The sequence below is a fragment of the Nipponia nippon genome, unplaced genomic scaffold, assembly GCF_047370975.1.
Source record: "Nipponia nippon isolate SJK-2023a ecotype South Korea unplaced genomic scaffold, ASM4737097v1 scaffold_5, whole genome shotgun sequence".
Classification (NCBI taxonomy): Eukaryota; Metazoa; Chordata; class Aves; order Pelecaniformes; family Threskiornithidae; genus Nipponia; species Nipponia nippon.
The window spans coordinates 69,779,618-69,807,436 of NW_028262369.1; the positions used below are offsets into that span (position 1 = coordinate 69,779,618).

The window sequence follows — 27,819 nt, forward strand, 5'->3', positions numbered from 1 at the left end:
CTCATACAATTGAAGACCCTTCCAAGCTGTCTGCCTACATCATTCTCTGGGATTCCACTTGGCTGTTATTCAGTAATCTTTTCCCCATCTCTTTATGTACGGGGGTTGGCAGGGTTCTTGCACTCAAGGTGTATAGCTGCTGCTCTTGACATCTGCTGTGTCTCTGCACTATTCCGCTGGCCACACTGTATGCAGATATGGACCATCCTTTGTTAAGAGCTACTTGTTAAGAAAAGGGACTGTTGCACAACAAACAGTTGCTAATATTTCCTGTCTTGCATTATCAATCATAGTAACTTAGTTATTGCTATCTCATGTATGGCTTAAATGTTACCTGGGAATGCCCTTTTTTAACATCCCTACGTGTCTGTAGTGTAAAACTTACAGTTCTGGAGAAAAGCATGAACTCACACGATAGAACAGGAACTGAAAGCCAAAATGCCTGTGCTGTTACAAACTCTGCAATGGACTTATGGATAGATCATTTTGCTTCTCAGATGCTCTGTTTCCCTTTACCTTTTGTCTGTTTAGATCATCATTTCTATGAGGAGTGTGGTCCCATATTATATATGTTATCTGACTTATGCCTCTGCCATAATGTGATTAAATAATACTTTTTAGTGTCTGAAAATAAACCAAAGTCCGTAAGTGTTTAACGGCACTCCTTCAGTGATAAATCTATAGTGGTCACAGAAAAGCAGGGTTAACTTCAGTTAAGAGACTAGCCAGAAACATTGCCTGCTCATCAGTTCATCATTCTTGCCTACATAACTACAAATGATACAAAGCATTCTTCACCACCACTGCACCCTTCGGGGTGAGTAAACACATGCCTTGGAAGAATAGTTTTGGCCGCTTGTTGTAATTGGAGGCCAGCTGACTGTAAGGTCATTTATTAAAAAGAGGGTTCTGGTACAGGTCTGTCCTACCTTGGCACCTCAGAAAATGGGACAAGTGAGTTTGGTGGCTTCTGGGCCAAATCTAGGACTGCTAGAAATGAGTGCAATTCTGTTGAGACAAGTAGAGTCATAGTTACTTGTTACCATTTTTAATTAAACAGGCGGAGTTTGTTATTACAGTGCAGTAGGGAGAAATCTGGAAATTAAATAGGCTCATAGTTATTAACAGGTTAATGGCTTTTTAAAATAAAATTGCCATGTCATTAATTCGTGTTACCTCAAGGTTATAGTGTTTTGATGCAGGTGTACTTCAGAGCAAGAGTTTTGTGCTGTGCAATAACCTCGTTATGTCACTTAGCACTGAAAAACAAGATGACAGTTGTATCTGATGTATGAACAATATGCTAGAGAACAAGTGTGTAGAAAGCCGATACAAAGTGTGAAAATGTAAATCAGGTGCCTGCCAAGCCAGGACATGTGTGAAACAAATGTTATTGCAGTGGTGCTGACTGGTGTTAGCAGCAGCCAGCATGTGAGTTTTCTGCTAGTGCTTTTTATTTACATCTTTCTATTAAGTGAATCCCAACTCTCGCTTTTCCATGTGGAAAGCTTCTGTCCTTTTATTTTTTTGAATAACGACAGATAGGTAATGTGGTGGTGTGAGTGTTTCTGGACTAGTCCAGGCCCTGCAGCCCCTGGAAAGGGGTGGAGGGTCCTGCTTTTCTGCCTGCCTCCGGCTCCCCGTGTAAACCTCGAGAGTTCACCCGTCCTCCCTAGCACAGATAGAAAGGGATGAAGGTGACTGAATGCTGAAATGAAGTATGAGTTGTGTTAGGTCTGCAGATCTTTTGTTCACCTTCTTGATGCACAGCTTCTATATCAAGAAGCAAAAAGCCATGTGGTAAGGCAGGTGGGAATGAGTTCTCTGAAATTTTGGGGAGGGGGTAGGAAAAGAAAAGGCATCGAGACATTTAAAACCTCAGCCCAGCACATACATTTTGAGCAATGCAGAAGGAACCTTGGAAGCTAGACTGGGAGCAGGACATAGAGACAAGTTGGTGGAGGGGTCTGAAGGTAGCCTGCTGGTTCCCATGGAGGTGAGGCGCCAGGTTTCTGGTTTTTGTGCATGAGCAGGAATGCGTCCCCAAAGGACACATCTATGTACAAACATGAGACTTAATGCTTACTGTCTCTGAGCCCATTGCCTTGTCATCTGACTCAGTATGAAATAACTGAATTGTTTCTGGAAGGCAGGAGGCACTTTGGCATTGTCCATGTACATGGCCCAGTGAAATCTGAGGTAAAGGCAGTTAGATACAGTGGTACCAGAGACTCTTGGGCCCTGCATATCTTAACTTGAGGAAAAAAAACACCTGTGGCGGTTTAAAATGAGAAATGAAAGCCCTTCGTATGCTCTGCGGTCAGGCTTCTACTGAGCACTTCTGGAGGGCTGGCTCTGGAGAGCCCTTCAGGAGGAGGTGGGGCTGAAATGCTCTTTTCCAGTGCTGAGGTGGAACATCTGTGTTGTCCATGTTTTTTCTACCAGCTGGTTCATGATAAGGGATTTCTGACATCAAGGTGGTGAGACCTGAAGACACACAAAGGTCTTTGCTGCCTGAGCATCTGCCCAGAGCTGACTGAACCTGTCCAGAGCTGGTACAGTGCACACAGAGCAGGACATGCCTGGCGTGAAGGCTGAGATGGGCTGCTTGGGCACCTAGTTAAGAAAAAAATTCTGGGTCAGAAAAGAGGAGGAGAGGTCTCTTGACTGTGTGTAGCAGAGGCTGTTCAGTCTCTAGGGATGATATATCTGCAAATGGATCTCCTAATTTACCTTTCTTTCTGTGACGCTCATCTTCTCATCAGCAGCTTGGTAGCCAGTGGGAATAGACTGTAGTTGTTAATGGGAGTGTTGCAGGGGATACCAGATATCTGTGGTGCAAATGATGGAGCAGCTGCCTGAAACCTGTACGTTTACAATAGAAGCTAAGATGAAAGTCTGTCCAACTGGTTGAACAAATAAGGACCTGATTAGCACCAGTCCCTGACAAGTACCTTCACAGAGACCACAGGAGGTTGGACTGGATAATCTTAGCACAGAGGTAACAAAACCTGCTCTTGCAATTTGTTCCATTGTGTTGGCAACAGGATTTTGTGACCAGTTTAATTATATCTACACAAAACAAAGGTGCATTACATCTTTGCTGCAAGATCCGGAGAGTTTTCCTGTGTACTAAGCAGCTGTATGTTCCACTCGCAATGGCTTGACAAAAAAGGGCTAGTTGTGGTTTGTGGTCTTCTGAATGTTGGACTAGAGCTTTTCAGTTACCATGTGTAAGCGTTGCAATGAAGGACTTGGAAGTCATTCTTCTGTCTTAAAACTTATCTGTTGTAGTCAAAGGTGACAATAGGAAGTTTTTGAAAAATACTTCTTTAGAATATTTTTTTCAGTTAAGTTTTCTTGCATTTGGCAAAGATCAAGATGGTATTGGACAGCTGTTATCATGTCCTGTAGGGTTTACTTGGGGAGGAGGAGATTATACAGTGAAATGCAGGGTCTGTATGTTGGTCAAAAATCCCAAATGGAGTGCCGTGTGAAGTAACACCGGAGAGGACTGAGGGGCCGTCTAAATGAGCGATTGCACATTCACTCCCAGTGTGATTCTACAGCTTGGTGAAGTAGAGTGATTGTTGTACATGTAAGCAAGGAACATCATGTGGTTGTAGGGAAGAGACATTAAAGTTATAAACATCATTGGCAAAATCATTTCACAAATAACTTGTCTGGGTCTTTGGTGTCCATGCATTCAAAAGTCTGTTGAACATTTGGGATACGTGTAGAAAAAAAAATTATTTGAGAGCTAGGGAGGGCTTTTGGGTGAGGGATTTAAGAATTACTTAATTTCAGTCTTAGTTTAGAGAGAACTTGCCTTCTACTAACAAATATATAATTGGGGAAAATACTTCTGGTCACTCTCAGTTTAGCAGAGGATGATATGTAGGATCGAGTATTTGGAAGCTAAAGCTAGACAATTTCAGATGAGGACTATATCACAGGATTTTAGCTATGAAAGACCAATTTACTTTGCATGTGATGGTCTTCAGGTAAGAAGTATCTGGACTCCCAAACTAGATTTCCCAAATACCTACTCTAGCTCACATGGAAGTTAGGCATATAAATGGAGAAAAGAAGTAGAAAGTAAAAGAAAAAAGATGAAAGAAACAAGCAGGAGATTCCAGCTGAGGCTTTCTCAGGAAACAGAGCATGAAAGGAACAGAGCATTTATCCCATGTGTCATCTAGACTGTTCTCCTCAGTGTGTGTCCTCAATGGGTGCGTCTTGTGTCTGATCCATGCAGGCCTGAGGTACCGAACCTAGCCTCTGGCTGAGGAGAGATAATCCTTTAGGGTCTTCCTCAGGAGCATTTGCTGACAACTTAACTCCCTGTCTTTCCAACAGGACCTTTCAGTAGGTTCAGTGTGATTTTCATCTCTAGGATCTTGCTCTGTGAAATGCAGGTTGTACAGCTGTGTAACTCACAATGGCTGAGCTACTCTCTTTTGGTGTTTGTTGGGTTGTTACTTATTAGGCTGTTATCTGCCTTTCTGCTTGTTACCTTCCAGTTCCCCTATTCAACTGAGCAAAAGCATTCCCTCATTTCAGTAGGTGGGTATAGCTGTAATAGACGGGTCATGTATTCATAACCACAGTGCTGCCCCTTTACTCATTTTAATTATTTACTGTAGCAGGCTGCAACTTTGTCATATTCCCTTAAATTGCCAAAAATACAAAATCAAAGCTGATTGACTCTTTTGGTATCCTTGTAACTCATCTTAAATGGCAGTAATGTTACCTAGAGAGAGAGTAGACAGCATAAAGGAACATCTTATGAGCTCTTCTGATAAAAAGCTGCACCAGTTTTTGCCATGTGAGAATCTAACCCATTGTATGGGAGTCTGTTACGTATTTTTGTAGAGGTGCCGTAAGGCCTGGGACCTGCTAACGTGTACACATACATAATTTTACTTGCTGGTTGGTGCCATTGCTCTTGTGATTGTCTATCCCTTTATTCAAACAGAATAATATTACAGCTCTTCATTCAGCAATATTTTTTGTAAAAATGTGTTTTGGAAGGGGTATACAAGCTCTATTTCCCCCAAAATTATAAGATCCATTGAAGTCATCTAGAAATGCCTGTGGTCATTGTTAAGTCTGTTGTGTGATCTGATGGATAAACACACACACGGAGTTATGTATTCCATGCTTTTAAATATTCTCAGTTTACCACAACTTTCGTCCATGGGCACCAAACATCGTTGTCTCAAGAGGCAGTTTACATTGGGAGCAATTAAAAAAGATTACTGTTAGTGTTGAAATAGAGTTGATTATGTCGTAGCATGAACCAGATTTTTCTTCTTGTGGCAAGACCCTTCCAGCTTCAGATTTAAAAACGTTAGGCCCTGATCCAGTCTTTCCAATGCTTTTGCTGACAGCTGGAATAGGCCTTCAGTGCTCACATATTGGCCCACTACCTGCTAAGTCCTTGGCTCCTCCATTTTCTGGCATCTTCTGCAATACATTAGATGATACAAAAAAATGCCTTGGCTTCTAGTTGCAATTTCACATATGGTAAAGTGAGCTCAGCACTTAGTTATGCTTTTTTGTTCCTTGATCCTCCCTCCTGGTGACAATTCCAAGAGCATATTTGGAAAATGGAAATGGAAAATAGGAAAAACTGAAGCAAGTAGTGGAGATCTGAAAGTATGGAGGTCTTGATACAAGCATGATATGCCAAACAGAAAAACCCCTTCAAACCCTCTCTGCAAACTCACAGAAGAAAATACGATGCATGGGTTTTGTGCAAAAGATGAAGAATCTGGAATGTTAATGCTCAGAGCTGATTTGGAGGTATCTGTGTTTGTCTGATACAGAGGCAATAGCATGAATGGGAAGGATTAAAACCTATTAGTTAGCCAACACTTGCTGGAAGCGTAGAAATTGAGTGAAGCACTAAAAGAGCCAATAGGACAGGAAACATCTGTCATACTGGCACAGTCAGCGTTGCAACCGAAAAGGACCTTACCTTGCAGTCTTTGCTAGGGCAGGCAAAAGAATTTTAAGTTGAACTGTATAGTTAACATTTTAGAGAGCGCGTTCCAACTTTTTGCATCAGTGACAACTATGTGTTCTTTTAAGCTCATCTTTGATGAGCTAGAACTTATTCATTTGATCCTGAATATTTGGTGGAATTTTTTAAGCTATCCTCTTGATAGACCACTACTAAAATGTCTTCCTCACTCATACACACGTTTACAGTTCAGCCACTGAATTTAAAAAAAAAAAAAAAAAATCTGTGGTCATGACCATTATGTTTAAACATTTATCTCTTTTTTTTTTTTTTTTTTTTTTTTTAAATGCAGTATTCCTAAAGTCAATAAGTGTGGGTCTTCTTAAGTGACAGAAAAAGCAGAATTGCTGCTGAAAGTTAGGCACTGAATTTATAGAGATACATCAAAGTCCAGTAACCGCAGTGAGTCCAAGTCCATCATCAATTCCATTCTGTGGGCTAGTAATAGAAAGGAACTTGCTTGTTAAGACCATGTGCAGGTGGGATCACCAGATCACTTTACACAGGGTTACTGAGCTATTATTTCAGCTCGATATGTAATTACCACTCAACTCATAGCATCTGTCAAGACATGCATGTTTTTGACAAAGCTTATAACAGACATATATCTGCCTTTGAGCCCACTCTTAATTTCCTTTTCTTGCATAACCGCTGCTGCTGCTTTATACAAGATCATATTGCTGGAGCTGAATGTAACAAAATTAGCATCGATATACAATTTGGAAGAATAAAAGAACTTTTCAGATGACAAACATCGAAGAGCTGATAAATGCTCCCTAACAAACATCTCTGCTATGGAGCTTTGTTTACATGTTTCATTTAATGGGCAAATGATTAACCAGTGGTCGGTATCAAAAACTTGTTTTAGTTTGGCTTGCTCCTACTGGTTTTCTAGTAATTTAGGGAAGTGCTCCTAGCCATTCTGCAAGGCTGACGGAAGAACAGACCCATGAGATTTCAGATAGAAGCAAGTTCCTGGTAGCTGTAAATAAGAAATATATTATAATGTCTTCACGTTAGGTTGCATTTAGAGTTCCAAATATATCCCGGTGTGGGCTCTGAGAGATGTGCTCCTGCTGTGCACCTCCCCAGGGATGCCAGGCTCTTCCAAGGTCACGCAGTGCTTTCAGTCTTGCTCTGCAGTGTGTTTTCCTCGCTGACGTGCAGCGTCAGCACTCTGCCCACAGCAGGGCTCTGCATACACTCGAGGGAGAGGCTTTGCTTCTGCACTGTGCCACATGCAGTTGAATGCTTTAGTGCACACTGGCATGTTGGCATACTTCAGGCTTGTCTCTGAGATCATTATGTTCGATGCCTCACTCTTGAATGCAAAGATCAAACAGCCATGAATACCAGCCGGGCAATTCCTTTGAAGAGGAGGGTGCCCGGCTCCTGATGAGACTTAAGACAGGTGAATCTGTTGATTGCGGATACACATAAACACCATCTTTGGGGAGGAAAGGAACTGGATATCTGTGTAGCTGTGGCAAGGCCAGTACCACAGGGGTCCATGCAGCAGACGGCTTGCCCAGTATAACTACGTTGGTTGATGTGGCTCTGATGTAGATGCAGGCATAAAAGAGCTCTGTATTGTCACTGTAGCACATCCACCAAATGTCCTAGGAGTGCATGCCCCATGTGACAGGAGCTGAGAGGGAAGGGACAGCCCTCTCAAATCTTCTCTAGTAAGTCTGCCCCTGATATGGGATTCTGGCTAGATACTGTGGCTGCAGTGGATTTGTGCTTGGGTTGAAATTAACCTTCAACCTTTACAAAAGAACTGGGTAAAGGAAGCAAAAGCTTTTTGATCCATAAACTCACTTATTCTGAAATCAATACCTACATTTTCTGGAACCCCTTGGCAATGATGGCTGGGGATTTCTTGAAATTGAATCTCATCAACCTCAATATTTGCTTTTGCTGGCATAGTATTACATAGGTGCATCCTGGGACCATGACGTCTTTCTTACTAATGCAAAAATTAAATCAGACTGATGCTTTTTAAACCAACATTTTTATCTGCATGTTCCCAGTTCTCAGTATAGCATTGGCATATGCAGTATGATTTTTATTAATTTTCATGAGAAGGATGGGCTGAATTCCAGTGATTTGTGAGACTTTAGCATGACTTTTGCATACAAATGTCTTAAAATACAGGAACTGTTGTTCTTGAAGCTTATGATAGCTGGAACTGCCTGAGAGTGCCGTAATACTAAGTTTGTGCCCCACTTCTGCAGCAGCACAATGAACTCTATTTCTCTTACCTAGTAAATGTTGGCTGTTTTAAACAGGTGACATTAGTATCTAAGAATTATTAAAGTTTTAGTAATATTTGTAGATTCAGATGGAAAAGCAAAGTTTTGCCCTTGCAAATTGTTCTTTGAAATGAATGATATAATGGCTAATTGCTGGTACTTAACTGAGTAGCTAAAAGAAGTGCTGGTGCTGATAACACTAGAGTTGAATGATTTTTATTATGGCCAAAGTGATTCAGTTTTAAGTGCTGTATGTTTTCCTGATGCGAGAACCGTTGGTATGTTTGATGCATCTGACGCTGTATTAAAACCAGTAGGGAATTGTTAGGGTACAGGATGTGTTTAATGGGTCACCCAATATGTTGCTGTTTCCTGCAAGGACTTGATGACATGAGAAAATTTTTTGTTGCATGGGCTTACACAAGTTATCTAAATTTTTGCAGTGTACTGTGGTACAACTTTGTGAAATGAGCCACTAGTGAAATGAGTTCTGAGAATCTATATAATTAAATTGCTGAGAGCTGTAAACTCACTATGTTAAAGTATGATGTGTATTTATTGTAAAGGACAATCTGTAAAGTTTCTGGAATAGAATCTAGCTACAAATCATAGAATCATAGAATGCTTTGGGATGCAAGGGACCTTTAAAGGTCATCTAGCCCAACCCCCCTGCAATGGGCAGGGACACCTTCAACTCAATCAGGTTGCTCAGAGCCCCATCCAGCCTGGCCTTGAATGTTTCCAAGGATGGGGCATCTACCACCTCTCCGGGCAACCTGTTCCAGTGTTTCACCACCCTCATTGTAAAAAAATTTTTTCCTTGTGTTCAGTCTAAATCTACCCTCTTTCAGTTTAAAATCGTTACCCCTTGTCCTGTTGCAGCAGGCCTCGCTAAAAAGATTATCTCCATCTTTCTTGTAGGCCCCCTTTAAGTATGGAAAGGCTGCAATAATGTCTCCCTGCAGCCTTCTCTTCTCCAGGCTGAACAACCCCAAATTGCCAGTAGTTTTTTAAACTCTTATGCAAGGTGGTTTCATATTTGGAAATTTTCATAGTTTGGGGTCGATAGTAGCTTCCTTTAAAAAATTATGGGTCTGTCCTCTCTTGATACAACCTCTTCATTCACATTTATCCAGTAGAAGTTAAAACTATTAAGCAAGATAGGGATCTGAGATTGCTCTTCTTGCTTCTGTGTACAATAAGTTTTTGGTACAACTAAACAATAAAGTGTTAGTTTATAATGGGTTACATCACAAAGTATCTAAAGCTTTGTCACGAATTGCTTTATATATGGACTGTGACTGATCTTCTACGGTGCAGGTTTCTGACATGGAAAGAGGTGTGAGGCAATGAGGTAGATCTTTCCTGGCCTATGAGTGCGGATCCCTAGGGGAAGGCTGTGGAGATGACTGGAACCATGAGTACTCAACTGCTTAGCAAGTAAGGGAGAGGAGGATCCCTTATTCCTTACCCTGATATAAACAAAACTTATTCAGGTTTTCACATGGGGAGAAGATACTGAATCATCAGTACCCCTACAGCAACATTTTATTGCCTTTAGGAACTGGATTTTGCCGCCTTTACCTCCCACCAAACAAAGTAATAAATCCTAGGTTTCTAGTAAGTCAGCTCGTGGACTAGGACACAATCTAAGAGGTACGCGTTAATCTGGCCACTAAATGTTTAACAGAGGTTTTAGATAAAAGGTAACATATATGTAGTGAGGCTGCCTTGTTTCTCTTGAGTCGCAGAACTGGAATAACAGGACGTTTTTGTCACCATTCACTGAGCTGCTCATTTGCATGTGGAATTCGTTTGCATGCCATTGACATTTGGGGGAGAGCACTGGGAAGCATCTGGGAGGATCTGCACTTGATGCAGAACAGATCTCTGGCTGCAGTTGGATGGGAACAAAATTAGCTTGGCCTGTGGGAAAAATTGACAAATTAAACTTGGCTTCATGAAAATGTCTCTCAATTGTACGCTTTTGTTTGGAAAGATGCAGCAGTGCCATGTAGGTAAGGCGTAGATGTTAGGTATGCATAGGAAGGAGAATTTCGTTGCAAATCACCTTCTGGGCTGCATAGCTACCTTCCATCTTTGGGAAGTTCTTGGGGATTCACTTTTTCCATCTTCAAAACATTTTCCTGGTTTATTGAAAGGCTCTGTAGAGTCCAAAGTTCTGTTCCTTACCGTGCTGACCTGGTTTGTGATCTTGTATGACAGAGGCTTTTTCAAAGATAGCCTGTGAATGATTTCTGGGGTTCTGAAATACACCAGCTACACGCTTGTCAGCAAAATGTTCTTTTGGTTTAATAAGTACAGGAGCCAGGAAAACTCGTCCGGTGTTTACCAGGACCAAACAGTCTGGTGGAATGAGTATTCAAGGTAGTGAACCACGGCTGGAGTGAAGCAAATGTGTGTGGACGCTCTCAAAGCTGCTCTTTTGCTTGGGGTGAATGTTAATGACACTTCCATGTTTCACGATGGATTCATTCAGACATTAAGTCACTGGAAAAAATACTCTCTGAAAAATACGCGCATGTTCCTGCTGACTCTAAATCTTGTAATAGAAGCATGCTTACAGAAAAAGTTGTAGTTATTTTGTGGTCTTAAAAATCAAATGTTGCCAGAAAATGTCCTGGATTCTGACTGAACACACGGTCATTTCAGCTTGTCCAGGACACTTAGCTTCCCTGTGGCTCAGTTCAAGATAAGGAGCTGGGATGTCTGTGAGTGAAGGAGAAGGCCCGTGTTGCATGTAACCAAAGAGGACTTCGAGCAATTGGTGAAGTTGGACTGGAGAAAGGCTATTTGTGTTAAATTACTGTATTTGGTAAGTCTTTTTTTTTTTTATTTTTTTTTTTTATTTTTCAAAGATTATAACAGGGTGATGGTGGTGATTTCATTTATTTACTTATTTCTGTAATTGCTGTAATTTCTAGTCTGGTACTGAAGCTTTATCTAATCTTAATTAGTGAAAGAGTACTGGCTGAGCAAACAGAGCAGCACCTTTTGGGACTGCACCTGAGGTGAATATATTGGGGCATTTTCAACACAGTCAAGCAGTAAAAGTAATTGCTCAGCTTGTGAGCTTGTGCAGTTGTGATGTGAATGTTCTTGGCAAGGAACAGCCAGTTCTGGATTTGATGAACCTTCCTATGTGATTTTGGTCAACTTTTACTTGATTTTTCTGTGCCTCAGGTACATTTGTTCAAGAGGCTGATCATTTTCCTAGAGTTGTTGGTTTGGTTGTTCTGTAAGGGTCATACATTCTTCCCAGCAAAACTGTCTGCTTCCTACTCGTTATGTGTATAGCAACTGGCACAGTATGTCCTCATAGGTGCTATTGTAACACAGAGCTTACTCCTATTAATAGTTATAAAGAATTTCCATTCAGGTGAGCAGGAACTGAGCCTCAGTAGAACCAGGGAAAAGGCTTGATTGGGTGAGGTGGAGGATGCGCTGGCCTCGTGCTGGTGTCACCCAGAGAAATATTAAGTGTCTGCAGCATGAAGCAGGGCCGGGCATTGTGTAAGCTTCCAGGGTTTCTTTTTGATGTGAGAAAATTTCAGATTCAGGGTGACCTTTAAATTCTACATTTAGTTCAGGCACCTGGAATGTTTTATTTATGTTGCATGTAGTAGCTGTACAATAAGGGTTTAAGGGAGTTCAGTTTAGGATGGGAGAGGAAGAAATAAATCTATTGAAAAATTCCTCTCCATTTCTATAAAGATGCTGGTCACATGACCAGTGGCTCGTGTCTCCTATATAGGGAATACTTGCATATATGCTTATATATGAGCACCCCCCACACACTAATGTGCGCTCTGCTAAGAAATGCATAGCAGTATGCTTATGCAAGGAACTGATAAATCCATCACAAAACAATGGCTTGCCATTTTCTCTTGCAGTTTTCTTTTTTTAACATGTATGTATGTTCTTCATACGCGGGAATACGTAAACTCACATGCTGTTTTAAGCATGTGGACAATACACACCAGCTTACAAATCAATTCAAACCTAAGTGCTTAGGTAGTATCAAGCTTGAAGGTTAATTTGCAGCAGAAGCTGCTGCTAGCTGAACACTGAAAGGAACATTAGTTTCCACTTTCTCCTTCAGTGGGTACTAAGAGGAATATGGATCCTTCGAGCCTGACATTACATAAAATTGTTATTAGGATGTGGATTCCAAATTTTGTGCCGTTTGGGTTCTATTCTTTTAGATTTTAGCATATAACACCAGACCTTGGAAAAGTCCGATTGGTGCTGATTTACATCAGCTGAGGATCTGGTTCAGGGGACATGTCGGCATCATAACTTGTACAAATTCCAATATGAAGCAATTATTGTCAGTTCCTGTATTCCTGTGGTGACTAACTTCGATTTTCACAGTGCACTGTAACTGAAATGTAGCTCACAGCTCAAATCACTTCTGAAAAACTGTTTTCACAAGGGAATTTACTTAAGTTTGAATGATATACAGGCACTTAGAAATGGCAGGTAAATCCCTCATTGCATTTGAAAAGCCCATTTGGTGCTTATTCCCTGTTGACTTCCATGGGAATGGAGCTTGTTTGTGTTTTTGAAAAATCCCATGGGTATTTATATGCATCTTTATCTACTTAAAATTCTGGCTGTTGACAGTTTTGAAAGTACCATCTGATGGCTAGGAAACTGGAGAGTTGATTTGTGTTCCTGCCCTGGATTTCAGTGATTGCTAACATGGACCTGTCTACAGGGTGTAACTTACTCTTTTGCTTAGCATGAAGATTACCTTCTGGCAAATGCCAGTAGATTGATTTGTTATTTATTTTGCATTTATTATATTTCTTCTGCTGTGTTTTAAGGTGTGTCAGCTGCATGGGACAGAAAGGATTTCCGTGCCTGGAAGTTAAAGGCATACAACAGAAAATTGTGTTTACATATGCAGTTCCTATTGCATTGAGCAAATTTTCCACAAAACCAGAGTCTGACCTTTAGAGTTGACAGCACTGTATTTAATGTGCTTGTAATTTATTTGAAGGCTTCACTGATTTTTATTTTAGCTTTTAATATCTGTCACATTCCCGTTACTGAGGGATTCTGCTAAAAGCAATCCAAATCACAATTGAAAAGGAAAAGATGCAGAGTCAAACACCTCACCCCCTATTCGCTGTTCATAGAAAATCTGTATGAATGGAGACATCAGATATCTCCCTAGGCTGAGAGGTTGGTGATTTTTAGAAAGAGTATCAGCCAGCTTGCACATGTGAAAAGTGTCTCTTTTCTAAAGGTCAAGTAAATAACTAGAAATGCAGGGTGAATTTTACCTTATGAAGTGTTGGTAGTGAAAAAACTGACAGATCATGAAAGTCATCCAGCAAAACTAAGTTGGATTTGAGTAATTTATGAAAGTTACAGAGTAATTTGTTCATTGAGTGCTGGCAAGAAGCAGTAGGCATGGCTGTTCTTCTTGCCGCAATGATACGCGGCAAGAATAGGCAGCCAAGACAGGACAGGCAACTGCAGCTGACAGAGCTCAGATGGTTTTTAGTCCTCTGGATAAAGTTTGCTTGCTGCAGTTCCAGACCCAGAACTGCTTTGAGACAGCAAAGCTTCAGCAGGAAACAAAGTCACAAACACTGTTAATAGAGAGGAAGATATCACCTGGTCTCCTGCTAGCCTTTCGAACAGAGAAGGTCCAGAGGCCTTGGAGCAAAACAGAAGAGTTTCTGTGTCTGTGCTGGGTCTTACCAAATGTCCATCCAGCCTATTATTCTTCTTGGCCTTTTGGCTAAGATTGTCGTGTCTGTTCATGTCTGTTTAATATTGGATAGGTCTTTGCTGTGAGGACTTGCTATTAAATAGCTCTGTGGAGCTGGGCTACGGCCTGTGGGCTTGCTCTGTCTTCCCTCTGCACCAAAACCCCTCAGCAACCCATCACAGTAGAGTACAGTAGGAGAGCAAGGCAAAAAAGGCAGGGAAAACACTGCTTCCCCAGATTTCTCCTATCCTCCAGCAGTTCGCAACTCGGGTATTTCCTGAACCAAAGTTGTTACCCTTGTGGTTAGCTCTTGATGGAATCTAGTAGTCATCTTAACAGACTCTTCATCTCTTTGAGAAGCTAGGGATACATGTGGTAATTAAGAACAATATCTTTTGCTGGCTTTCTCTCTGGACCTCAGTGGATTCCTGAGCTGCAGTGCTCAGGTACGGCTGTGTTGCAGAGGCTGACAGGAACAAGCTTGAAGGTGAATTGTACTAAGTGTCTGCTAGAGACTGCCAAGGACCAGAACCGTCTGTGAGAGCTGCCTCTAAAACAAAGGCTGATGTGCCAGGTGATGCTGTGAAGACTGCGGTCACAAGGATTGTTTGCAGCAGAGCTGCTAGTTTATGAACCTACACGTGGCACTGGGCAAGAAGTGAGCCAGTGGTATGTGAGACAGCTGTGAGTAAAGCGGGGAGCGTCTGGGGACTTACACTGAGGGCAAGCCAGAAGGCAGAAACTGAAGGCTGGAGTGCCTGTTACCTGGATAGAAAACTTGAAAAACGTGGCAGAGCCAATGGGCCCCACATCATGCTGTATTGCTGACTGAAATGAGAGAGTTATTTGGCTTCAGAGATGAGTAAGACTGTACGAATATAGAAAAATAGTGCTGGAAATGGAATTTCTGCCAAATTCAAAATTAGCAACTGTGAGTGACAATTGTTAGCAGATGTCAGGTTTCTATTTATTTACTTGTTTTCTGGAATGTTTATAGGTTTCATTTTAATCTTTTTTTTGTATGTTAGTCTTTCAAATTTTCTCATATGAGGTGCAGAGACTTTGTATACCAGCTCTCTAAAATGGTAACATTGAGGCATCTGGGTGAGATTGTATATGACAAGGAAAATTCTGTGTATGTTTATTGCTGCTGTGGATCTTGTTTGTTTTTGTGAAATATTATTAAACAACTCAGGTGATAGTCAGAATAACCAGTCTACCCTCTCTGGGCTAGCGTTGACCATTATCACCCACCTAGCTTCTTTGCAGAACCTGCTGATAAAAATCCCTCCAAAAACTAAGTAGCTGTCAGACAAGAAGTCTGGGCCCTAGCAAGGTAATGGCAAAACCATTACCCTCCCCTGGAAGAGAAGAGCAAGGACTTGCAACTTAAGCATGCCACTGAGCCGAAGCGGCTTGGTGCTCTGGAGCCATCCCGTGAGCTGATGTCCACAGTGCAATTGCCAGAATTTTGGGTCTCTTCGCTGATTCTCCACATTTGCAAGGAAAGCATGAAGGGAAAAGGAAGAGCTGTATGATTTTGCTTCCAAGATAGTTCTTCTCACTCGTGGCTGTTGACACTGTTCTTGGTCCAATAAACACTGCAGAAATTCATGTTAGCAGCTGTTTTCCCCATCAAAGCATTTTCCTTGGATGAGACTGTCAGCTGGCTGAAAACTGCCTCCAAGCATTTCACTTTCCATGGTGGGGGTGGGGGTGTTACTTTTATCACCAATAAAATTTGAAAACCTTTGGATGTGGTATTACCTGGCTTACTTACACATCCTGGTAAAATTTCCAACAGCTTTTTTTGTGACTGTCAGCTTAATTTAAATCTTCTAATTTTTCTGTGCAGGGAAATGAGCAATACAAGCTGAAGGGTGGATTTTCAATGTGCTTCTTCCCCAAAAGGGCATATACTTTGTGTGCTGAGTGGCAGGGGAGATGGAATGCAATGGGTCAGGATGGGACACAAGCTTACTTCTCTGTAGTTTCAAAGGAAATTTGAAAATTTGTTCTCAATTTATGTGCAACTTCCTTGTGTAGGCAGCTAGACCCTTGGCAAGGACTTAGTGTCCTTCTTCACTTCAGGAGTCTTGGGAATTTTACTTGTTGACTCTCTGGTTTACTTCCATTTTAGAAATATATGGAAAAGGGGAAAAAAAGTTCAACAGCCTGCTTCAAGAAAACAAAGGTGGACTGGAGAGGACAATATTCTGGCAGGCCAGAGACAGGTCCTATCCCCATATCTGTCATTTGGTGCCTAACTGAAGGCAAATCACTTCAGGTCTTTCTCATGATTTCTTCTCATGCTTTTTTCTCCTTTCCTGTTGAGCCTTTGAAAGTACAGCACCTAACACAATAGAAACTAGAGGTCTGCGTGGGGCTGCCATTATTGGTGTCTTTGCAGTGTTTCTGCTGTGTAACATCTGCCATTCCTTACCCATTCCTATTTGGCAGTGGCAGCTTGGTTTTCCTACACGTATTATCTGATGAAAAAAGTAAATTTCAGTTCTACAATAGTGAATACTTTGGCCAGCATCCTGGATTCAGGTAACTCTGGTTAGCCTTCCCCTGCTAGTTAAAACTGTCCTCAGGCTTAACCTGTCATTCACATGCTTTTTGACATCGTAGTTCTCTCCTGGATAAAAGGTGTTACAAAGATCTACTAGATAAAAAGGTGTTACTGAATGTATGCCCAGATAACCTCTCTATTACAAGTACTAACATGTGTTTGACATTGCTGTGGAGTATACGGAGAACAAGTGGTAGGCTAGAAGATATAATCTTCCTGAAGCCTCTTTATGAAAAAAATAAAGTACTTCATAATGCTCCTTTCTTTTGGTGGGCATTGAGACAAAATGGTGGAATTAACATTTGATAAGTATCTTCTTTCACCTTCGTGGGTGAAATTGTAACTCCAGGCAAGACAGCAGAAGATCTGTCAAAGACTTAACCAAGAAAAGAGCTCACTTTCTGATTTAAATCTTGTTGCAAAAAAAGAAGTTTGGATTTGAGGCTGCAAGCCACTGTCTGTAGCTATTGCTTATTCTGCTTATTCAGTGCTCTAATATGTTACAGAGACTGGAGGATAGTTACATATTTTTCAATATACAGGTACTCAAAAGCCTGTCTTCGTTTCAGTGCTGGCATTCTCTCAGCCGTAGGCAGGGGTGCCATTGCCTAGCGCTGTCTGCACCTGCCCGCAGAACAGCATCTTCCGTCTGTGCTGTCAGACTGCTCTGCTTCGTTGGCTCTGACTGTCCCAGGGGTCTCCAGTGAGTTACATCAGAGATGGACTTTGTCCAGGGATTCAGCCTTAATTTGAATTTACCACCTCCACTCCCAGAAGCTAGGCTCTGAGATTATTTTAGGACTGTATATGTATGTGTGATAATTCTCATGTGTTTGCCTCAGCAGGGTCTGATAGACTGCTGTGCTCTTTTCTTTATTTTCCATCTTTGACATAATGAATTATAGCCACAATTGCATACAGACATCCACTAACTAATTTTTTCCAATGGTGACTTTTTTTTTCCAAAAGGTCACGGACTACACTGCTGCTCACTGTTTACTTAAAGAGAAAGAATGTAGTCACATATGCTCACATGTATAAACCATAACTGGTCTGATACTGTACTGTGTACAATGCTTTTTTTTTTTAAATAACTGAAAACAGACCAGCACGCATAGCTTCAAAAGTTGAGTGTACAAGGAAAAACGAGGAAAAAATCTGAGATTTTTTTTTTTTTCTAAATCTCTTACCAAGTATTGTTGGTACTGTAAAGCAAATAAATGAGTAACTTCTTTGAAGTTTCTGCCCAGTCAAACATGGCTAACTGATAAAACTGAAACGCTGTTGTAACCATTTGGAAAGGCAGTTATACTCACGTGAGATCTCCTGGTGCAGTGTAACTGAAGCATATCTAGCACCAGTGGTTCTGAACAGGGCAGGAATGGCTTTGTGAAATCCTGCTTAGTTGGTGATTTTTGAAGAAAATAGGTCAGAGACTCTTGATGGTCTTCTCATTAAGAAGTCTTCAGTGCCTTAAGATAACTTCAATACTTAGCTGAATAGGCGTTGCATCTTCCTGCTAGAGGAGGCATGGCTTTCGAATTAGAGTGAATCACACCGGTAAGTGATTTCTGAGGTCCAGTTATGACAGCTCTGTTCCAAAGAGCATTGACATTTCCAGCTATCCAGCCCTCACTCCAGGACTGTCAAGTAATTTGACTAGTGTGGTTCCAGGAACCTGGCAGAAGCTTCTTTTCTGTAAAAATTTGCTAGACTGATTGCTGCAGCTTTTAGTTTAAATTGCAGGACATGAGAGGGACTGTGGCAGAAAAACATTGGGTTATGGATAAGACACTGAGCAGAGATATGGAGGAAAATAAGCCACGAAACATTGGAAAGGAATAACATGGACTAAACATAGGAAGTAACATGGGAAGAAAATAGCTCGTCATGATCTTTGCCTACATTCAACAAAAATTTGGTGTTGATTTATCAGAGCCTGACCTGCATCCCAACCGTGGTTTATTCCATGCATTATGTAAGGCTCAGGGGACATAAACCATGCAACCCCAGGATCCACGTGGTTCTTGTGAAAGCTTCTGAAATGTCTGGTTCCTCTCCTGGTAATTCACAAATGGTCTGCACATGCAGACCTTGCTGCTTACATCATAATATTGTCATGTGAACTCTTCTTGTTTTGCTATCAAAAGTACATGATTTCATCTTTAAGAATAATGAATGAGGGTTACAGGAGCAAATAGGAGACCTAGTACAGGTCAGTAATTAATTTTCTATTGCTGTTTTTCCAAGGCTTATAAAAGATATATGTGTGTTGAGATATGCTAAGTACACGGATGTTGTTGCAAGTGTATATACAGCATATCAATGACCATAGAAGCATGAAAAAATTATCCATACACAGGTAAGAATGTACTTCACTAGGACCATGTACCTTGGCAGTAATGTACATTTCCTGCTAAATGTTTATCTTATTGTATCTGTATTTACTTAGATGGCTTAGTGTGTGCTTTGAAGCTAGGGGGCTGCATTTGCAATTGTTTCCCTGACCATGTATTATGTGGTAGACAGGCAAACTAGCTCATTAATCAAATGTACTAAAGAGAAATTAACACATCGATGTCCTCTGAGTACTCATCTTCCTCTGGACTGAAAGGTTGCGCTGTTGATAGTGAAATGACGCATAAGGACAGAGTATGATCAGTAAAAATCCAGTTGGAGCAACTGATAAGAATGCTGGCTTTGATTGACAGTGTCATTTAATGATAAGCACAGAGGAGTCCATTGTTGGACTAGAAACTTTGCGAAGAAGATTGCTAGGTGATGTGCACTGTCTTTCCTCTGTGGGGTAGCTATGAACAGACTGAACTAAGACTATCTTTGCTCCTTCTGAAGACCTGAGAACAGGGTGTATAACTAGCATAGGATTCTTAAAAATAGCAGAGAAGAATGTGTCCTTCAGATAACCCTCAAAACTTGCTGAAGGACAGAGGGGCCTTTTACATACCAAGGCCCAAAGTATTGAATTCCAAGGAGAATAGTCTCTACCATAGCTGCTGCCGCAGGTCTGTGCTGTAGGACTCTGTAAGATACTTGGGTTTTTTGTCCTCCTCCTGATTTATGCACCATGCTTTCCTCTAGTGTGTTTATTTTAAGTTGTCCATCACACAGAATTCCTTGTGACTCAGTAAAATGGGTTGAGGCTCCTTCAGAGCTCTTGGCTATCTTTCTAGCCATAAGGGAATTCATTGAAAAATTAGACCCATCAAGCCTGAACCATTCTTTCTCTGACCCCAAAACGACTTCTCCCCTGGATGCTGTGCTCGGGAGAAATGTTCCTTTGCTGTTTTTTAAGGGATTTCAAGGATGATTTCAAACCAAATACTTACTAAAAAAAACCCAAAAACAAACTCCCACTTTCCTCACTCTGCTGTGAATATTATGACAGTGAGTGTAGCAAGAAAAATATGTGTCCATTTAGGGAAGTAAAAGAGGAAGGCATTTAGCAGGAATCCATTTGAGCTTATAAGAATATAGAAGGAATTTCTGCTTTGAAACAGGAGTAATTGTGCTGACAGAGGGAGGCTGACTTATTATACCCAACTAGTTATCACGTGATCACATTACTCTATAAAATCTCCTTTGCAACTGTATGCAATATGATGCTGCAAAATCAATCCTTTAGTTTATGTATGCAACGTACTTAATAGCATTAAAAAATGCAAAAGATTTTGTGTGAAATAGAGAATAACTTTAAGTCAGCAGAAAACTAAACAAAGCTTATGGTGTCATCCAAAGTCCACTGAATTCAATAGCATGGTTTGTATCAGGCCTAAAGTAACTAACTTAAATTTATAGATGATCAACATGTTAATTTTCTTACTGACTTTCTAATGGAGTAGTAGATTTTTCTAATAAAGCTGAAAACTGGCTTCATTGTTTTACTCTCGAGGGGGAAGGAAGAACCTCAGGTTGCACATTGATTTCTGTATGCATAATAGTACATAGTAATTTGAAATTACTAAACATTTTCCATAGGAAAAGTGCCATTCACATGCTTAGAAAGTAAGGCAATTTTAAAGATAATTTATGTGCTGTCAAATTTAAAGAAGGAATCCACAAATGTTGTTAGTGAAAAAGAATAAATAGTGGATGAAGAACACTTCTGAAGTGTTCATCATTCCTATTCCACATCATGAACTATAGTTGGAAAAGGCTATTGAAACAAATGTGATTTCTGTAAATGTAAACCAGCCATCTCATGACACATTTTTCAACTGCAGTTTGTAATCTAATCTTACAGCCAGTTAAAAGACTGATTTAGTAGTAATGTAACCAAGGTTACACCATATGTGTGTACATAGTCACTAGATTCATAGTAATCTGTGCTGCATAGTACAATGTGGATTATTCTGAGTTTAGCAGCTATGAGGAATCTAGCTTAAAATAGAAGTGCAGGCATTGTTTGATACTGTTTTGGATATGTGTATCTGTGACCTTTGCAACAGTTTTGCTGGAGGACAGTCAATTGTTCAGCTGTTGTAAATCTACCACATTCCAAAACCGTCAGTGCATCTGCATTCTTTTGCACAAGCTGACACTCTCTCTCAGAGGATATTGTATTCTCTTATCCTAATAGTAATAGCAAAAGCATGTAAATCAATCTATTAAGGAGAGTAGACTCATGAAAAGACTGTTGGATCACATCCTGTAAAATTAACTTCAGCTTAACTGGAAAAAAATAGATCATTGTTTTCTAAAATGGATACTTAGCAATAGATTATGATATTCGTATTTGGGCAACTCTGCGAAGGAAGGTGCTGAGAATTGAATTTTCCTACTCGTATTAGTGGGATTTCTACATACTCGGCATACTAATCTGCCAGGCCATGCAGAAAAATGAGTGCTTAACTTTCAAGAAAACAAGAGCTGGGCCCTCTTAGTCAGTGTAACTCCTTAAGTTTAGTTTAGTTCACTCTCCTCACATCATAGCACAACTGCTTAACATTTCCACTTGCTCAGACTTGAGGTTTGTACAGAAGAGGTGACAGGAATAAAGAATTCGAATAGGATTCAGTCCATGGAAACAGAGATGGATTGTCCAGAACATACATGATGCCAGAAGTGATGGTGTTTATCAGCAGTCCATTCCTGCAGTAGCCTCCATTTGTAAGCTGCAGGTTGGTAGTACATTTCCTGGCACCTCCTTTGACTGGGTAGGGTTCCTGCAGTACTCGTGTGTTTATGCTATGGAGAGGTCATATGCTTTCCTACATGCTTTTCCATACTAATGAAATCCATCGATGCAGTGTAGGTTCTGGCCAATAGCATCACAGTTTGGTTCATGTTTTATATAGCCATTTGGACTCTGGTGTGACACAAACTTTTATTCATTTCAAGAATAATAAGAAAATACATTTTGCTAATTGAAGAGACCCTGCTTTTTTTTTGTGTGTGTGTGTGTTTGTGTTTTCTCCCATCACCCCATCCCTTTCAGCAGTTTTATTGCCCTGGCATTACACTGTGAATAGCTTCAATCTGTGCTGTGGGAATCGTGGAGCAGCAAGTCATTCAGGTATTGTGTATTCTTGTTCTACCAGCATTAGTCACAGTGTAAAGTCATCTCGCATTCATGTGAAATAACTTGTAATTCTACAAGAAATACCAAATGTCTTACTCTACTATAAGTAGAGTCTGCAGCCTGTGAACCTGAGTCTAATATCTGAAGCAAGAGTGGGGTGGGAATTTGAGAAACAGTGAGCAATGGATAGTTTGTTTGGCAGTCACAGAAAAGTACTCCTGATTCTGTCATCAAAGGAAGAAGCTTTGTCTGTATAAGCAGCCCCGAATCCTTTTGAATGGGATTCTGCACTCTTTGCTGTAGTGGAGTGGCAGCAATATTGGGCCTTCCAAGAGTAGACCTCAGCCAGGTGAAGAAGTCTTATGACTTCTTCCAAAGCTGATTCCTTCCTTGCAATTGTTCGTGGAGAAATTTTGCTGGGGTTTAGTCTCTCTTGCCCAAGGAATATTTTGAACTGCTAATTTTTGCTTGATCAATTAAAAGTAATCTAGAGTGACTTCACGGTGTTAGGCTGAAAGTAAGTTGGTGCTCTTTTTCCACCTGCACATTGCATGCCATGTCGCAGCAGAGGCAAAACGCACAAATGCAAACTGAACTACTGCAATACAGTAAAAACCTTGCTGAGAAGGCACTAGAAACATTTGCTATGACTCTGTTTTCTGTTCCAAAATCTCATTACCCAATAGGACTTGCAGAAAATATCCCACTGAGCTATGGTTAGCTCACCCATTGTGCCCTGGCCTGAGAGCACCAGTGGTTCAGTGAGCAGAGCACTCAGCTATGAAATGCAAAACTTTCTGGTTTGAGTTTGATCTGCATTGACATGCAGGATGTGCATGCCGTAAATTAACCCACTGGTAAGCCGTTCTGCCAAAATGTTTACAAACATTGTGGTGTTCTTCCATCAGCCAGGTATGTAGTGAGTCCATCACTAAGAGCTGGAGCATGCGGGAGGAGGGAGGCAGGGACCCTTTGTGACACAAAGTTGCTGTACCAGAAAACAGAAAGACATACCCGTTATGAAAGTATGCGAGTTGTTTGGATATGAGATTAGCATAGTCATTCATATACTGTCCTCTTTTCCATCTATAATAGATTGCAATTATGAAATATTCTGATTTTGAATTATATATATATTTTTATATAAAATTCATTTGGTTCATATAAGTACCTCTCTCTCTAAGCTTATCTGCATATTCCATTATAATTCATAGTTTTCTACTAAGATAGCCCCAAACTAATCAGTGCTTTACAAGCTAATCAACTCATACTGTCACAAGTGGCATAATGCAAGTAATGATGCTTTAATTCAACTTCTAAACAAGGAGGAGAAAAAATCAGGTTGCACAAAAAGAGGCTTATTGTGAACTCATGAATTGATAATCATGATTAATGGAGGATTTCTGGGAGAAGATGTGGTTAAAGCACACATACTCCTGTGGTATGTAGACCCAGCCCGCAGCCAAGAATTTATCTCCAGCATCCTCTCCTAATCAAATCTGTTATCACTTCCATGGATTAAAAAAAAAATCTTTTCTCTCTTAGACAATCTCACTATTAAATATATATGTCCTGGTTTTCTATATATCACGTATGCATTCGAGTGAAAGGACAGGCTGTTTCTCTAAAAATGCATAATTATGACAGCGAGGGAGGATTCCCAGGTCCTGTTCTTCACCGTGTTCTTGAATTCCAGTAAACATACGGACAATAATTGTCTCTGTCTAATAATTATATAGAGATTTGCAAGGAAAGATGATGATAAGCACAAAAGAGTTTTGCTAGATAAGTTAACTTTTAGTAGGGCTTTGTTTTAGAAAAATGCTTCTGTAGTTTGGCTGATAATTCAGCAAGGCTGAAAAAGAAAACCTCTATAACCTTGCCAGACAAACCAGGTGAGAGAGGAACCTTTGAAAGTAAAGGGAAGTAGTAAAACGTCTACCATTGTGTTGAAAACGGACAATATAGTGCCTACTCTATATCAGAAATCACAAACCAAGTAAACCTTGTTTCCCTGGAAAATACATCAATATCAAGCCAAAAGCTCTGTTTTATTTAGCATAGGTATGAATTATTTCTAACTTGCGCCCATTAGGCTACTTAGAAGGCAGTCACTAATTCAGTTAGAACTTCTGTTGCATTAAAATTGGTGTTTGAGGAATAGATAGATTAGACTTCACTTGTATATTTGCCTTTGCCATTCTGCAGAAATAATGAATGGCTTAAAAAGGGTAAATCAGGATAAGACCCAGGCACATACAGCCTGTCAGCTCTGCATTAACTTTCTTGGAAATGAAATTGAGATCCAGTGTGCTAGAAGAGGGCTCCTACCATTTAAAGAGTTTATTAGTTTGTGATACCTCCCCCCCCCCCCCCCCCCCTTTAAATCTTCCACTCTGGCTTGCTCTCTTCCCCTTTTTGTTGCCAAATATTTATTTCTTTAAAGAATAAACGCTGCATTTCTTCCTTCTCAGCACTGAATAAAGTGTCCCTGATGGCTCTGGACCATGTCATGTTATAAATGTTATTCCTCCAATTGGGTCACGGTAAAGAACTTTACTGCTTGTATTAGTCTTTCCATATTTGTAATTTCCTTCTACATGGGTGATCTGTTCATTGCTTTACTGGAGAATGAAATAATAACTGGAGAATAATTTGGTTTGTTCATTTATGTCTTAGGGTTTTATAATAGGCATATGTGTAGGTAAAGTGCTCCTAAAACTGTGCAGTATTGGATGTTGAAGGATTCTTAAACTGGATGAAGACAATCCAGGCAGGTTCTGTTCTGCCTGTAGTAGTGGTTGCAAGTCTTGGTAGCTGGAGTAAATGCAAACACTGCAGTTAGATTATTTTTATTTTTATTATTTTTATTATTTTTATTATTTTTATTATTATTTTTAAGGCCAGGTAAGCTCTGAAAAAGCACAGTACTAAATAAAGTGCTGCATCTTCTAACCAGCATCTGACCCCAGCCAGCAGCCAAGCACCCACACAGCTGCTTGCTCACTCCCCTCACCAGCTCTCCACAGCGGGGAGAAAATAGGAAGAACAAAGTCAAGAAAACTCTTGAGTTTTAATAAAAAACTGTTTAATAGGTGAAGAAAAGAGGGCGGAATAAACAAGCACATCAAAGGAGATGGCAGACCACCTCCCACAGGCAGACCAATGCCCAGCCAGTCCCTAAGCAGCCACTTTGGAAGCAAAAAACCCCATCTTTTTCTTCCTCTACCCCAGTTTTTGTTTCTGAGCTTGAGGATACATGGTATGGAATATTCCTTTGGCCAGTCTGGGTCGGCTGTCCCAGCTGTGTCCCCTCCCAGCCTCTTGCCCACCCTCAGCCTACTGGCTGTGGGGGTGTAGTGGGAAACAGAGAAGGCCTTGACACTGTGCAAGCCCAGCTCAGCAGCAGCCAAAACGCTGGTGTGTTATCAGCACTGTTGGAGCCACAGATCCAAAACACAGCACCAGATGGGCTGCTATGAAGAAAGCTAACTCATCCCAGCCAGACGCCCAAATCATACTACTTTTTTTTTTTAGTTTATCTTTCAATATCCTAGTTTACCAATTCCTATTTCCCATTTTCTCTGAGATCATCTTCTCACTGTAGAGATATCAAATACTCAGTTCTCCTCAGGTGATTACCACATTTCATTGCTGCGGCGACTCCTTGGCCTATTCACTTGTCATGTTATTATTTCTGTACTGTTTTCCACTAGCACCCTGGGCCCCATATTTTCTTATGTTACCAGCAAAATCTGTTTTGCTTAGCCTGGCTTTCTTCTCGGTACATGTGGTAGCTCTTTACAGGTTCTTCAAAACTATTTATTTGGGGCCAGTAGAAAAAGTTACTAGCCCTCTTTGTTTTATTCAGTCCCCAAATGTCTTCTAAATCTCTCTCTTTTATTATTGCTTATCTATCCAATATCTCCAAATGATCTCCATTAAGAAAGACATCTGCCCCTGTCTTGGCAGATCATGGACTTGCAGGCACAGAGAACATGCTCACTCTATGCCAGTTGTCAAAATCATTATTATGAGATTCTGCGGCAATGCTGCATCCCCATTACGGTTTACTACCAGACGAGGTGTGTCTGTTTTTTAATCAAATTGCCGTGTATAATGTCTAGCTTTAGAGTTTGTGTCACTGCATGTTTGCATATCCTCTGTATTTTTCTTGGGGCGTTTGTGAGCTACTTACTTTTGCCTTTACCATCATATTTCCCCATGACTGGAACCCACTTAATTCCTTCAGTTTCTCAATGTTTTTATTAAAATCGACAGCCCACATCCATCGTCATCTTTGCCCAGCAATTCTTTCAGGTTACTGGTTTGAGAGGCTGGATACCAATTTCACTCCCTAATTCACAGTGCTAAGGAGCCTTTGTAACCCTTATTTGCCTGTGGGAACAACCCCAACCTTGCATTGACCCGCTCATACCTATTACTCTACCAAGGTGTCCTTGCCCAGCTTCAGATGTTCCTTGCGGCCCTGGAATAGATGGCTGACTCCTTCTTCTCAGGTCAGTTAAAATCTCCCCTACAGCTTTTCTGCCTTTCTTTTCATATCTTTAGGTTAAAAACATTTATTGTGTTCTGTTTTCACATGGAGTGAAATTAGTCTCATACAATTTTCCCGCTGCACCTGCATTAGCTGAAAGATATTACAAATACTCGTTGGATCTACAGACATGAAATCTTTTGATCTCTCTTCTTTTCCTTGGCATCCATGGCTCAGGACGTTTGAGCTACTCCCTAGACTTCTCTCTGAGGAGAAAACATTTACGTTTGTTCAAATTTCCTGACCTTTATGAGAAAATGAAACATTCCAGTAACTTTACAACGTTAAAAATTCAAAACTGCTAAAGATATTATGCATGGGTTTTGTATATTGTCTTAAATGTGGAAGGTGCATTACAGAATAGACATCAATAAAGTTCCTGCACCAAATATAATTGGAAAAAATACCACAGGACAAGACAGAGGTCGTTGTGGAGGGATCGTGAATCTTTTGGCAGTGATGAGACTGTTGACTAACAGGTTAATATAAATATATTAAACTGTAACATATTCTTTTTTGATTGATTTAATGTTGTGGTGCTGTTTATACATGTACTTTTTTGGGTATTCATATATAAAGTAGGTCACCAGTTTTTGTGAGAACTGTACAAAGAACCTGAGCCTGGGGAAGCTGGGATAATAATGAAAGCTAAGAAAATACAGCTTATGAGATAAAGTGAGGGAAAGGGACTTTTTAGTCTAAAAAAGAAAAAGCTAAGTGAAGATAAAAATGAGAATATAAAAATTGTTCTAATAAGAACAATGATAAGTTGTCCTTCCACCGGCCATGGGGAAATTAGTTTAATTTACAGCAAGGAAAACAGAAGTTTGATATGAGGAAAGGTTTTCTGACTATACAGGCTTTGAAATGCTGGAGTGTTCAAAGAGGCCGAGGAACTTCCCTCAGCAACGTTGAACAGCTATCTGCCAGGATAGACTAGGTCTGTTCTAGGAGCCCGTTCTGCCTCCCATCTCTTTTCTCATACTAACGTGACTTTTAATGCTATAGTATCGGCAAGATTATTCCCATTTTTGCTGTCGTGGAAAGCTGATTCTTAATATTGTTAACGTTTGAGTAATAACAACAGTGTAAAACTTCTGGTTTTCTAATTTTCCTAA

General features: G+C 40.5%; 1 protein-coding gene and 1 pseudogene across 1 annotated transcript in view; both read left to right on the top strand.

Moving 5' to 3' along the window:
• The window catches only part of SPATS2L (spermatogenesis associated serine rich 2 like), a 163,984-nt gene that overhangs the window by 32,643 nt on the left and 103,522 nt on the right, over positions 1-27,819 (top strand). Inside the window, exon 6 of the mRNA XM_087734315.1 lies at positions 10,957-11,119. The gene's annotated coding sequence lies outside the window, so the exon portion shown is untranslated. The remainder of the gene's footprint in view (positions 1-10,956; positions 11,120-27,819) is intronic.
• On the top strand, positions 14,040-14,207 carry LOC148052309 (U2 spliceosomal RNA; annotated as a pseudogene).